We start from the raw sequence: 15,242 nt of genomic DNA, 5'->3' as shown, positions 1-15,242 counted from the left end.
TTTTTTCCTGAGGCTTGCCAGAATACTTCATCACTAGGATGAGGCCTAGGTATGTGCAGTCGTGCTTCAGAACCAAAGGAACTGTTTGGGATTTGTTTATTTTGCAAACAAAACAAAGCCTGGCTGCTTTTTGTTGTTCTCTTTTCTAGGCTGTTAACTCTGGGTATTGTTCACTGTCAGTGCTAGCAGAAAATTAATAAATTTAAAATATGACTCCTTTGAGCAACTGAACAGAGAAGTTCCTTCTCAAAATTACTTACTGCAAACCATTCAGAGCTTGCTAGACTGCTCTGTTTTCTATGGCGCTTTGGATCGTGACAGAAAGAAACTGTGTAAAAGTAAGATATTATTATTAGCTCCATTCCGTGTTCAAGCTGGCTGATAACAGCAGCTGTCCTCTCCTTTCATTGATGTACTTGTGAGATCTGTCAATCAAGTCTGTGTCAGCAGCACACGAGGGGGAGGGTGCAAGTGTGTTTATTTTTACTGTCAATTGTATTTGCTAATGAGACTGGAGTCCATTACTAGAGAGGGAGCCTATGTGAGTTAGTGACTGAGTCAATTCGTTATCAAGTGCTGGCTTTCATGCCAAGAATTGCTGGGGAGAACTGAAAATCATCATTCCTCCACCCCCAGCTCCCCTCTGTCTAACCTTTCACATTCACTCCTGGTATTAACTGGAGATCGCAGCTGCTGGAAACTGGCAGATACAATTTTACAAATGGATGCTGTCTGATGTCAGCCTTTCCTCCTCCCCTCCCTGAGCATCTGACATTTCTCAGCCACACGGACAGATGATAGAGCAAAAGTGGGATTATTTCTTTATGTTCCTAATAATAATAATAATAATAATGACTTACTTTCAAAGTGCTTTTGCTCAGTAAGGAGCGGGGATAGAAAATCCAGCTTGCATTTTCCATCTCATCTGCTAGTTTTTTCTGCCTCTCAACATCCTCCTATTTCCACTTGATCTCCTCCTTTCTTCTTCCTTTTTATCAGTTCTGGTCCCTTGCACGTCATATTGCTTTGGTGGTGTCCTTCTCCCCTGGGATCAGACATGGTCATAGACCACTCTGGCTTTACAAACCACTGCTTCCAAGTCTTTTCCTGAACTGACCACATCCCTGACCCAGCCTGCCCCTCCACAGGGCATATTTCTCACTAGCTGGGGAGACAGGCTTCATCCCCACTTGAAATAGGAGTGTGTGGTAGCTGCCCGTGGCATGAGCAGAGTTACCTGCAAATGCTGGATGGAAACATCAGTCTCCTGTTCTGGGAGTTCTTGGATGCACTGCCTCACCACTGCTTAAAGCAGGCAAAGCCTCATTTTGCATGAGGCAGGGCTTCATAGTCCTAAAAAAGGATGAAATCATGACAAACTCGAAAGCCTTGGGAAGAATTTGTGGCCATCTGGCAGACAGCATCCTCAGATACAGTCTTTCAGGGACGTGCTCATCCAGAGCTGTCTCTGGTGACAGAGCGCTGTCTGCAGAGCCACCAACACAGTTCCTGCTTTGTTTCCTCATGCTCCACTGCTGGCCAAATCCAGGCTGGGCTGTTTCTGTGGGAACAAACCCCAAGGTGGTGTCATTACATGTAGGATAACGTGTGTGGTCTGCACATACCGATGGTCTCAGTTGTACTTTCAGAAAAACCCTTACTTTTAAAATTCAGATCCTCTTGGTCCATTGCCATATCTTTCTCCAGGTTTGCTCTCCCCTTCTCTCCAATGGAGCAATTCTTGTGTGATTCAGGGGGTGATTTTTGCATTGTTTCATTATTTCACGCCCTTTTCTGGCCTTGCCTAGCCTGCCCTGGCTGGTCTGGTTGAAAAAGATCCCCTTATCACCTTACACTATATGCCAGAGGACAGACAGCTCATAGCTCTCAGCTGTGATCCTAGTTTCATTGAGGAGGTGGCTACTGTTTTTGGTGGATTCTGAAAAAGAGTGGGAAACTGTTTTTAAAATGGGAGGAAGGACAGTGGACCTCCTGTGGGCACACAGTAGAGGGAACAGATATTCTGTGCAGTGCTCCTCCCTTGTCACCTTCAGGTAAAATGGGTTGAGTTCATTTTGCTCCACTCACTTTTAGCACTGTTGGTGTGGAAAAGGGAAAAAGGGAGATTCCAAACCCTTCTCTCCCCCAGGCAAGGAAGAATCAGGAAGTCTTGAATGCTGCTGAGGTTGTGTAGTTTCACCCCATCTTATTCCACCTTGATTCACTGCAATCTGTGCGGTAGGCTGTGCAAGGGGTCGTAGAGCAAAGAGGAATCTCAGTAGAGGCAGGCCAAGGAATAAGGGGGAGAAGTAGAAAGTAACTCCTGTGGGCTGGGACAGCATCAGGAGAGGTGGGGCTGAGAAGTTAATAATTCACTGCTGGTCCTGAGCACGAGGAGGTGTGTGGAGCAGAGGGAATTACTGACAATTGTGGGGAGGAGCTGGATTTTCTGCATCTCTAAGGGGCCAGAGTCACTGCAGAGGTGATCCAGAGTCACCATCTGCTTTTGGGAATGCTGGTGACTCTGTGAGTGTTACATGCTGGGGAGCTGGGAATCGAGTGCCCCAAAGGCTGCTCAAACACAGCAGCTCTTCCAGAGGGAAAAATATGAAGACCTTGTAGTGACTTTTCTGGAGTCCAGCTCCTGGTTTTTTTCACTCTTTGAGGCTGGTTGTACTGCACTTACATTCCTAAATGTCTTCTCTCTATTAATCCTTACAGTACCCATTTGTAAGTTCTACCCTCCCACTATAAATGCAAAATCTGTTCAACAGAGGAATTTAAAGGACTTGCCCCCAGACTCAGCCTGAGGCAACTTTATGGTTCAGGTTCCTTGCTCTTGTCTCGTGTTTTTTAGACCATAACCCCCTACCGACCCCTCCCTCATGTACCACCTTGCTTTCTTCTACTTACCTACCACATTTAGTGTGAAACCCTCCTCTAGTGTTGATTTAGCCATATAAGAACAGTTTTCCTGCTTTTCTGCCTCAACTAATTGCTTGTTAAAGAATTTCAGCTGAAAGTGCATCTTCATAGCCTACACTCTTGAATTTTTCTCTTCCTCTGCAATTATTTACCCCTCAAAAGTGGTTTTATTTAGCTACAGTATGTACATTAAATATGAAAACGTGGCTGACTTATTTAGAATAGTTATTATTGGATGATTTCAGATTGCATGATGATCATGAAGTAAATAAGCCTTGCAAAGTAGGTAGACAGTAATAGTCAAGGGTCATTTCAATATCTCACAAGCTTTAGTTGCCACAGCCTTTGAGGATATAGGCTAGGAAGTGAAGTTCACCTGTAATTTGCCAGGGGATATTTTCAGGTCTTTGCCTTTCTGCTGTAGTTTCTTTAGTTCCTGTATGTTGTGCACTTGGCTCTCAGCATGATTTATGGCACAGCCCAGAAGGTTGGTTGGTGAGGTAACTTTTGTCCTGCAGAGGGGATTAAAAAGCAGTATTTTGTACTTATCTGGGTATATGAGTACAGAAAAACCCAAACTCCAGACCTGGAGAATATGCGTCCAAAATTCAAGGAAGTTTAAAAACTTTCTCAGTTAAGTTTGATCTAAAATTTGCTGGAGCTGTAATTTAGATCAGATTCTAGGCAACCAGAGCCGCTTTTGCTGAGGGGGTTCCAGCCTTATGTGTAACAGGCTTTGTAATTGGCTGGATAGAAATACACCAGATATGTGATGTCTGTGGCAGTACAGCTGATTTCGGGATCAGATTATTTGAGCTGAAACTGGTTTGAATTATGAAGAAATATTTGCTTTTTCTGCTCTAATGTAACAACATCCTTCCATGGTGGGCAAGCATGATTTGTCCCAAGCACTGTTCTCCTCAGGGCTGATTGTTTGCCATTCTGTTCTATCTTCATCAAGAGCCTGTAATGGACTGCATATACTAATCTCAGTGGTATGTTTGTATAATCTAAATCTACTTCACACCATAAACATATAATTTTCTACACTTCTGCATGCTTTTCAGCATCTCAGTTCATAAGGCAGCAAAACTCAAACCCTCCCTTTTATTTGGTAGGGTGTTAGGACTTTGAGCCTGGAAAAAACATGTCTGAGTAGGGCATGACAGGGGTCTAGGAGGATCACAGAGATGGGTAGGAAATTACTGTTTTCCCTTAATATGAAGAGTAGGAATCCCCAGTAAATTCATCAGTCAAAATCAAAAAGAGGCACTTTTTTTCATCTGGTGCATGCATAAATTGTGGAATTCACCGGATGGTGTGAAGGGCAAAATTATAAATAGTTCTAAAAGCATCTTGACACATTTATGGGGGGAAAAAAAAGGCCATTAAGATCTACTAAATTCATTGACACAGATGTGATCTTTGGCTCAGGAAACTCTCAGCCACAGATATCTGGCTGCTGGAAGAATACAGTGGGAGAGAGATCACTGTACACTTGCACTGTCTTTTCCTAAACCTTTGCTGATTCTTGGCTATATTCAGAGCACTGGGCTGGGTGGTCCTTTGGGTCCAGTACCAGACATATGCTTTGACAGCCTTAGCAATATTTCTTTAAGAGCATTAAAATGGCTTGTTTGGAGCCAAGTTCAACACTGGTATTTAACTTCACCAGCAAAGAGGTTTTTTAACTATCTTGTCAGGAGTTGTTCCTAGATATGATCAAGGGACAACAACAGCATCTCTAAAGTTAGGACAGTCAATAATCATTTGGAAGAAATGTTAACATAGCTTGATTAAATATTAATGTTATGAGTCATAGGGAGTTCTTGGAGATTGAGGAGTATGGAAAGAAGCCTTAACTCTCAGTGGAACTTTGTGAGAGAGCTATGTATTTAAGGTAAGTAACATATCCAGTATGTGTCTGAGAAATACCCAGAACAAGGGTCTTTCCTGAGATTTGGATCCTTAGTACCAGGACTGTGTTCTAGCATCTTTTAAGCTGGATAATGCAGAGAGGGAAGTTCTGGCAGCTTAACTATAGCAAAAGCCTGGGGTTTTTTTGTCTCTAAGCTTAGCAATTCTATTTTTAATACATGGATAGTGGCAAATATACTGTATCTTTAATTTTGTCTTAACCTCTTTGTCTGCTATCAGAAGTGCCTTCAGGGAAGGTTGAACTCCAGAATCTATATTCTGAAGGGAATGTTGAACCATAAACCACTCTCAGGGTGTCCTGGGATGAATTCAAGCTCCCTCATTAAGCTTTCTGGGCTTGTATGAGATCTGGCAACACAAGATGCCAATCTGAGAATGATTTTTTTCCATCAGAAGATTTACACAGACTACCATTAGCATGAAATGAAACAGTCAGATGAGTTTCTGAACCTTAAGGCTCCTCCATGAGTTTACAAAATCAGGCCAAGCAAATTTTGAAATGGTTGGGAGCTCCAGTGGAGGCAAATCTTGGAGAAAATTAATTCAGTTGGAAGGCAAAAATGCACATTTTTGTGCTGTTTGTTTTTTATTTTTTGTTCAGCAAAACTTCCTTCTTCCTTACAGTTAGCAAAGGCATTTGTTCTGAAGAAAGGGTACCAGTACTGGTGTGCATGAAGGTAGAGATCTCGTGTAAGTAAAGGCAACTTTTGTAACCACTTATGATGTTCCCAATGTCTGTTTAACTTGAGACTTGGAATATGTCATGAAAGTAATGAACATTTCACAGCTTCCAGTGACCTGAGCTTTGCTTCATACTCCCAGATGTGCCATGGGAATTCAGAGAACCACACACACCTCCTGTCCCAGCTTATTGCTTTCCCCTCTGAATTCCTTCCAGCTCTGATCTCTTTTGCCTTTCTCTGTGTTTCCCACGAAAAGGGCTAACCTACCTGACAGGTGGTTGTGTCTGACATGATACCCATCTGCCCTCTCCCTTCCCTTCATCATGCAATATATACTAAGCAGATTCTCATTATTGTTCTCTGGTAACTAGGCAACCATGAAATGTCAGCTTGACCTAAATAAATAAGGCATACATATCTTTGTGATATATTTGAATCTGCATACATGTAGATATCAATGTACAAGGTCATTTGAGCATGTCTGTACATGTGTGAAATCTAAGTGTGACAATACTTTGCAGTTTCACCCACGATCTTGAAGCTTTTTGCTTAAGTATACCCATGCTCTTGTGATTGAAATATTATCACTACCTCTAAATGACAGGTAAGTAAGTGAAGGTATAAAGAAGTAGAGTGACATTTCAATGTCACAGAAATACCCAGCTGAAATGCAGGAACAGCTTCTTGAAAAACGTATGGCTGAATATCCTGTATCAGGTCCAAATCCTTCACCCATCACTATTTCCAGAATTGCAAACAGCAGAATGGCGTCTCCCTGTCATTTCTCTGTGCATCTGCTCCTCCTTAACTCTCTCCTTTTGCTCACTCATTGCATTGCTGTTGTTGTTCCCCAGATTTTTCCTGTTGTTCCCCAGTGACTGTTCCCCTGAATCAGATATCCTTTCCCCTTTCCTTAGACCCTCTCTGGCTTATTGTTCCTTTCTTTGCTGCCACATCTCCTTTCTGCTCTCCAGCTCTACTCCAGCCTGCTCTTTTTCCACCCTTCACCCACATATACAGAACTTGGCAAGATGCAGAAAATAGTCATTCCAAGAGAAATTGGTGGTGTGTCCTTGGAGTTGGAAGCGGCCATAGGCTGCAAAAACAAGCACTCCCAAGTTGGAGGTGGAGAATTTCATTCAATGAGAATGAGCACAAGGATTACCTGGGGAGGAAGAAAGAAAACCCACCAAATTATGTAGTTTTAATAAGAGAAAGATTTCAGGAAATTTGTCACGTGAAATGCAGCTGTGCAAATGTTTGTTTTAAGCCAGACATGAGTCCTTGCTCTGGCAGTTCAGGGCTAGTACCTTGGTATTTCAGCATTCACCAAGGAATTTCATAATGTTAAAAAAGCCCTTTAGAGAGTTGTGGGCTATTCTCAACACCCTGCCTACAGGTTAAAGCCAGAGCATCTTTGTGTGCTGACAGTCCTTTGTTGCCATCACAGACCTTTCCCAATATCAGTTCCAAGATAAAGCTCACCTCTACCGTGAGCACTCGGGAATTTCCCAGGGTCTGTCTGTGTCCTGCTAGTGTGTGTTTCCTACAGCCTTGTCTTGGTTGAAAAAGACAGGTGTCTGTTAAGGAAGGCAGGAGCTTCTCTTAAAATGGAAAATGTAAACCCCCTCGCTCCAAATTATTATAATTTTGAAATTAAGTGGCGCTCAGGCAAAGATATGGGAATAGGAATAACAGTTCTTTACTAGGAAAATTAAAAATACAAATGCAATAGTACAAAAAAACCCAACCACTGACAGAATCAGAATATGACCTGACGCCCTGTAGGTCAGGGTGTTGGTAGCAATCTGATTAAATGGTGGCTGCAGTCCTCCTGCAGTGGCAGGTTCTGTTGGAGCAGTGATCCTGTAGAAGGGTGGAGTTTTCCTCTGAAGGTCCAGTGTAGATGGGCCTGGTCTTCCTCTGGGAATCCAGTGGAGAAGACATCTGCTCCTCTGGGAATCCAGTGGGAAAAGGCTGTCTCTGGTGTTCCAGAATCTCAGATTATATCCACGTAGGAATGCTAGTCTCCTCCTCCTGGGTGGAGCATCTCACAATGGGATGATGTAATTTTATCAGTCATGCAGGGACACTCAATGGCCCATTAACAGAAGATATCTTCCCAGAGGGAAGATGGGTCATGGAAGAGATAAAGAAAACTACCCCACTTGGTTTTAACAGGTGGCCAAATTAACAGAAGAAAACTGCCCCACCTCTCACAGATGGCAATAGAATACACACCCCAGGCACGTCTTGAAACCTAAGCCAAGGTTTAACCCATGTATGGTTTGGATGCTGCTCAAGACCCGGGGCAGAAATGGAGTCAGGCAAACATAAGGTCTCAGTGGATCTCTCAAGCTCTTCCTTGATTATCTGGAGAAGAATTCAGGTTTCTCAGGCTAAGGATCACTGCACTAAGTTGTTCAGCACTGAGAGAAACCAGAACCCTAGTTAAAAATAGGGATCAAGGGCTGGAGAGTGAGATTTTTTGTCCATGTAATGTGTGCCTGCCAAACAATAGCAAGGAGGTATATGTACAGTTGTATGCTGAATTTTGCTTAGGAATATGTTTATGCAAGCAGGAGGTTTGCTCTAACATAACTGCAGCTTACCCTGTGTAAATTGAGTGGGCTTAAAAGACGAGTGGGAGGAAAAGAACTGCAGCAGAGCTGGAGGCAAAAAGGGCAGGAACAGCTACCTTAAAGCATGACTGCTTAAAATTTCCTGACCCATGTGGGCACGACTCCTCTCCCTTAGCTGAAAACACACATTCAAGTCTGTGCATCTGCACAGATCTTCCATCACCCACATTCAGCCATCACAATCTTCAGCAGGCCTATTGTCAGCCAGAATATAAACCAGGACACTTCCTCAGCTGGCTGCAGACACCAAAGTTGCCACGGTCCTTTCATGGCTGCAGCCAGAGTCCATTGTGGATGGCAGGGCAGCAGCAGGTAGCTGGGACTCTGTGGGTGAACATGTAAGAGATGCAGTCTTTCCAGGAAGGAAAAATCTCACTGCCTCCAGGTCCCTGCTTCCCCTGAGGTGAGTTTGCTTCTTTTCCATGCACAGTGAATGCTGAGGGAATGGCCTGCCCTCCCATCCCACCCATAGTTGGTGAATAACAACTTGGGAGTCTCTGTGAGAACACTGGGCAGAGTCAGGGCACTGGATGTCCTATGATGATCCTGACCATCACACTGTTAGTGCAAACCCCAAAACATGTTTAGGCTATGCCAACTTGCAGACAAAACCTCACTCCAGCTCATGGATGGCTTTATCCAGAGAGGTGCTTCCAGGAGATATAAAGAGGTAAAAGAGGAGGGTAGCTCTAGGGACATTAACCACACTGTACCACTTGTCTTGAAAATGGCCCCATTTTAGCTCTTAGCATTGACTGAACCCCCTAATTGCTAGTGACAGACGGCCAGGATATGTGTAGAAATATTGGTAGAAGGATCACAAGGGAAGGCAAATGAGCCTCATCCCTGACTCGGCCAGCCAGGCTAGGTCACCCAATGGCGTTAAATTGCTCAAAAAGAGAAGTAATGGCTTTTAAACGATGCTTCCGACAGTAATTCCTCTTTTGCCTTCTACAGGGAAATATTCGGGGCAGCTGGTGGTGTAGTTCCATCTACCAGGAAGCAACAAGTCAGGCTCACTGTCAGTCACAGATGGTGTAATTAATTCTTCTAGGTAGTGTAATTAGTCCATCCTATCAGCTACGTATTTTCTCAGTCAAAATTATGCTAAAGCTAATAATACATAAAACACAGAAAACAAAAAGAAACCCAAAAAAAAAAGGGGAAGCGATAAGGGGAGGAGAAGGGATTAGCACAAAATTTACCAGTGTATAATTTTTTCTTGTTGTACATTTCCTCTTCCCTTCAGCTTCAAACACAATTCAGAACAACTGGTGAATGTAGCAAGCAGAATGAATACAAATTGGCTTACTTTAAATAGCAGCATGTAGGACTTAGCCAAAGTCTGCTTTCAGATGCTGAGGCGAGATAAGGCACAGATCCTGCAACTAACTCTGGGCAGGCATTGTGTCAGGGCTGAGCTCCTGCACTGTGCTCTGCCCCAGAGCCTGGGGGGTGGAGAGGCAGCGTGTCCGCTGCCCATGTGTGCTCCTCTTTGACTGAGGTCCCAGCAGGGCAGAGCTGGAGTGGAAATGGCTGGGCTGTGTGGAAACCTGGGTATAACTCTCCTGCAACGCAGAGTGGGGTGCATTGGCTGTCTCTGCTTTTGAGCGTAGAAGCAGTGGTCACAGACTTGGAAATTGGTCCCCAAAGCAAAGAAGGGTGACTTACCTGGGACAGCACCCATAGGAGAGGTATCATGTCCATGCATGGGTAGGGGGACTGTAGCTCAGAAGACTCTTGTGGACTTGGTTTCTTTCTAGCTCAGATGCTAGTGCAGAACAGTGCTCTCAGATCCCCAAAATGTAGCTGCTGGGATAATTTCCTTGGGTCTCAGATTTGAGGGTTGATCCTAGAGAGGGGAAAACCAAAAACTGCTAGGTGAAACCTTCCTCCACCATGACATGAATTGTTTGCCCAGAGATTAGGCAGGCATGGGAGGGAGGGGATAACTAGGCTGAGCTAAGGGGTCTGTGGGGCTCTGCAAGGAGCTCTGCTCTTGTTGTGTCACCCTGACTCCCTCTGAGCTGTTTTGGCTCCCCAGCTTGCCCAAAGCACCCCATGGACTTGCAGTACCCAGAAGGGGAGAGGATGGGAGGGTGAGTGTGAGGGGGGACAGGGATGGTGTAGTGCAGCTGGGGAGGAGTTCTTGGTGCGCAGGACATGTCTGGCTCTCTGTAGTGGGAAGGAGGGCAGTGAATGATTTTGCAAAGAATACTGGTGCTGAGAACATGAAGCTATTTTGGGCAAATAAGAAGATTCAAAGCAGACTGCACGAGTCACTCTCAGTAATGAGAGACTTCTGAGCATGGTCAATCTCTGTAATCGCTTTTGTGTGAGCTCTCCAGAGCTGGGCAAGTTCACAAAGGTGCTGTGTGGCTCCAGCACAGAGACCGGCACATGCTGCCTTGGAGCATCCTGTGCTCCAGACGTGGGGTGGCCCCATGAGCCCCATGCCCTGTGGTGCCTCAGCCTCACTGCTGAGTGACCCCACAGCAAAAGGAGAGGGGGAGCTGGCTGAGTCCCTGTGAGCGCAGAGAGCCTGTTTCCCTGGAGATAGAGCTATCTCTTTCTAAGAGTGGATTTAGCCCAGATGGGAAAAAATTGCTGAGCGGGAACAAAGTCCTTTTTTTAGAGCTTGAGGAGGCACAGCCTTCCCTAGTGCTGACCCTCAAGTCTCTGAGAGCACCCTCTCCTCTGGGAAGAGGTGGTGCAGCAGCCTGGCTATTCTCCCTGATCCTAAGCCTGCCACCAGCAGGAAGGACTGCAGCATGGTGTGTACTGGGGGAGGGTACAGGGCTCTGGCCCTGGATGGGGTCCATCCCCTGGGCAGCTCTTGGCTTCATGCCTTCCAACCCTCCCAGTGGCTTCAGTTCAACCAGCTGAAAGTCAGCTAGGGTAGTGCTTACTTGCTATTCCTCAGTGGCCACAGTGAGAATTGCCTCATGGCTACCCCTCGACAGAGCACTTTGTGCTGCCTGGTGAGAAGCAGAATCAGGGTAAGCTTACGCACTGCAAATTAGAAAGCCTTTGGTCATAGAGGAGCTGGTGCAGAGCTTTTGACATGCAGATCAAAGCACAGGAGCCCACAGACCTGCAGAGTGGCTCAAGAGGGAGCTGGATGTGTCCCTCACCCCATGAGAGGTGTCCATGCTAGGAAGGCTAAAGTGCAGAAGGGACTCTGCTACCCACGAACTTTGTCCTTTAGAAGCTGAAATAGCTTCAGGCACTGCATCTTTCTCTTAATCTCCCTGACAATTTAGTTTCTGTCTTTCTCATCTCATTTTGCTTCAACATCTCTTCTAACACCCCCCCCCCCCCCCCCATCCATCCGTCTGTCTTGTTGCTAGGTGAAAAACTTGGAGCAGCAGCCATGGAAGCTGACTCATGGCCCTGACATGGGAAACTGAGTATTGCGAACTGCTGCCGAGCCCCACTGCTCTGGGGGGCTGCAGTTGCTGTGTGCACCTCACCTGGAACCCCCACCCATTGTCTCTGGCTGCTCCCTGGCCTGGGGATGCCTTAGCCTCAGCCTTGCTCTGAGCCTGAGCTGTGCAGTGAGCAGCACAGCTTTGATGAATCTTGTTGTGTTTCCTGGACTGACCTTGGACTTGATTTGTGGTTGTAAGGTGACTGCTGTGCTGGCTGTGCTCAGGTGCCGTGCCTGTGTTGGTGACGGTGTGGTCCTGCAGTGCCCGGCTTTTCTCACTTTTCCTTGTGGAGCAGCCTGCCCCTTCTGCTCCCTGAGAATCTAAAGGGTCTTGTATCAGGAACCACCCCCAAATGTGGCACTTTCCTCTTCTCCATCACAAATGCTTTTCAAGGCATTCTTGAAAAGAGCACTGGTACTTTTTTGGCTTTCCTTATGCCACTGCAAGAGTGTTCAAAGTGTGGCTATAATGAAATGGCTGCTTAGCTTCTTCCTGGAAACCAAAAACTCAGTACAGCTATGAGCCTTCTGCTAATTTTCTGTCAGTCTTGATGTTCTTGCTAATTCTGGGTTGCCATACTCTGCTAGTGACCTGGAAACCTTCTGCAGCTTGATGTTTCACCTTGGATCATGTTTCTCCTACAACAGGGTGATGCAAGGCAGTGAATATAAGGGACCAGAAAGAGATGGGACTTGGGCACTGTGATGCTCATGTTTCCTAGAGAAATATACAAGATGGAAGGGGGGGGGGGTCATAGCCAGTAAAAATGGTATTTAAAACTCTTCGGATTTTTCTTCAGAGTTGAAATTATGCAGCAATTTATAGTGTCCAGGACGATCTTTGGTCACATGGTTAAAGAAGATGTGATAATCTATTAGCTTAGCATGGCAATGTTTCTTTTTGGTACATAATGACAAGTTTAGGGTGCTGTGTGTTCAGGTTTCACAGATCCCTGGAATGCTGGTGTGACAACTCAACCACCAGCTCTGGAGCTGTCAGCCTGACTTACACAAGGGCAGGGGAGGGGCATATAGCTCTCCATTATAGCTTTCCACTCCTGCTTCTGATGTCATCTGAGTACTAAGAGTACTTCAAATTCCTACTCTTAAATCTTCCTGGAGTGCAAGACCAAAGGCTTGATTTGGAGGCAGGTTAATTTGGCAGAATAATTACTGTTCTTGCTATCATGAGAGAAGACAATGATTTATCTGTGTAATTTTGGGGTTTTGTCATGACTACTCATTGCACAGGATAGGAGCTCATTACATGCTGCTGAAGCAGCCTGGGCAGAACTTGGGGAGATTTGCATGAAGATCAAAGAATTGCCTGTTTTAGGGTTTTGCCCCATTCTGGGAAGAGCAGTGCTAATATAACGAGTGTGTATTGGCTAACACTGTGCAGTGACTGGGAGAGAGCACTGAGAGTAAGACCAAAGAGGAGACTGATGGAGGGAGGAAGGGCAGTCCACTGTCAGCATAGCTAGAGATCTCCACTTGCATGTGTTGCACTGCATGCTCTCTTCTTTCCCTTGTGCAGTTCTCCTTTTGGGATCTGTGGTGTGTCCTCATACATGGACTATGGCTTTGAAAATGGACCAGACCTTAACTGTAGGTCAGCTCTGTAAATGAGCAGGATTTGTTCCTTGCTCTGAAAAAGGACTTTAATTTGGCTCTTCTATGAGGTGCAGTATTAGGCTGTATTACATTTTACATAATAAAATGAATTCTGTTTCTTCTCTTACTTATGTGTACAGTATGCTGCTTGAAATAGTAGATATTTTTAATGTTTCAATAGCTTTTTATTAAAGGAAAATGGAAATGGAAACCACATTTCTTAAATGAATTTTATCTCTATAGCAGTTCCAGCAATCCAGATCTGTGTCAGTGCCAGTTTATTGCAGTCTATTTTCTCCTCAGTGAGCATCTGCTTAACAGTTCAATGCAGACACAGACAGATAGGAACATTCTAGCATGCACCTAACTCCACCCTGGGGCATGGTAGAAGTTATGTATGGTACTAATTCATCTTTTTAAAGCAAAAATATTTTGGTCAAGCAAGGAGTTTTGCCCACTGAGCAGGTTAAAATTGTCTTGGAATAACAGAAAACGAGGATTGTGTGCTCTCCCTCCCACTGTTTTCTTAACTTATTTTTCCCTAGAAGCATTATTTAAGCAAGCTGTTGCATAAAATTTATATTAATCTTTGTATGCTTTACCCTGATCTACATATCATTAATTGGTCTTGTGTTGTAATGTAACCTAACTGCTATGACCTATTATGACAAGTTGCAGAGCAGAAAGCCATGAAGCTCCCCCAACTCATGTTTTTGCCCTTCCTCTTTCTCTCCACTGACTAGAGGATTAAGTAATTTTTTAATCTTTATGCACTCTCGGGTCAAGAAATGGATCTTATTATCAGGTGGAAAATAAGTACAAGATTGAAAGCAAAGTGCACTTGTCTGTGTTTATGGAATTGTTGAAGAAATACCATTTTGGTTAAGGAGAGCATAGAAACAGATAAAATTATCCATGCTATCGAGACTGGAAAGAGTGTTGCGAGGTAGGAGGAGGAGGAGGAGGAGGATGGCTTCCTGCTCCAGTAAAGGCAGGGCAGTTTCCCACAGTGGAAGGCCTGTCCTTGCTGCTTAGCAGTGCCCAGTCAGTCTCAGAGTCGTGGAGCAAAATGAGGGCAAGGTTCTTTGAACAATAAAGCATGAAACAAGAGTCTTCTGTTCTTACCTTTATGCTTCTTAAAGAAATAAACTTCTTTTGAAGTGCTCCTCTATCAACAGGCTTTGTTGCGGCAGTGGTCCTGGAAAGGAAGGATCTGATTGTAAGGGTCCTGCTGCAGGGTTGGGGCATTGCAGAAGGGCCCTCCTCAGTCACTGGGCTCAGTCCCACCACTCTGAGGGGCCCTGCCTCATACAGGCACACAGGTGGGTACTTGCTGATGGTGATGCTGTTTTTGGCATGCCTGTGCATGACTACATCACTTCTAGGGGTGCTTGCAGAGCTGGAGCTTGATGGAGGAACAGGGATGTGTCCAGAGCAAAGGGATCCCTTTGCTATCAGACAAACAAGGATTGTTTTCCAAATAAATAGTTGAGACTTCCAACTGGGAAAACGCACAGTGAATTATATCTGCTTCAGATAGAAGGTTCAAAGTAATTTTCAGGATTCCTACTGCTGTGTCACGATCTTGTCTCAGTGAAGGGAGCTGTCTCCCACGAGAGGCTTTGCAGGGACACAGCATTTTACCTGCCAGCAGAAGGTCTGGCTATGAGAGCTGCATGATGAGGCAGGGCAAAATCACATGGGTGGCTTTGGTGCAGTACTTGGCAGCACTAAGAGCAGCCAGACCAAGGTTTTCTGCTGTGCCTTGATTTTGCTTTTTTTCCCTCTTAAGCCTTATCTTACCTAGTAATTTTTGCTCCTTGTACTTGTCATAGCAAGGAGAAGCAACAAGGACTTCATTCAGCTTTGTCTATTCCTTTCAGACAAGTGAGATACCTATGCCACTACAGCCCTGACCTGTGGGGGGATAGAATGTAAGAGAATAGTGCAGGAGGCAATCTCACCCCTGAGGAGTTGCAGCTGTGCTAATTACCAGTTAGGAGCAGGCCT

Source organism: Melozone crissalis, unplaced genomic scaffold (genome assembly GCF_028551555.1).
Source record: "Melozone crissalis strain CALT ecotype California unplaced genomic scaffold, PUWL_Pcris_2 ptg000004l_1, whole genome shotgun sequence".
In the NCBI taxonomy this organism is placed as follows: Eukaryota; Metazoa; Chordata; class Aves; order Passeriformes; family Passerellidae; genus Melozone; species Melozone crissalis.
Note: the sequence above shows the minus strand (reverse complement) of the source record.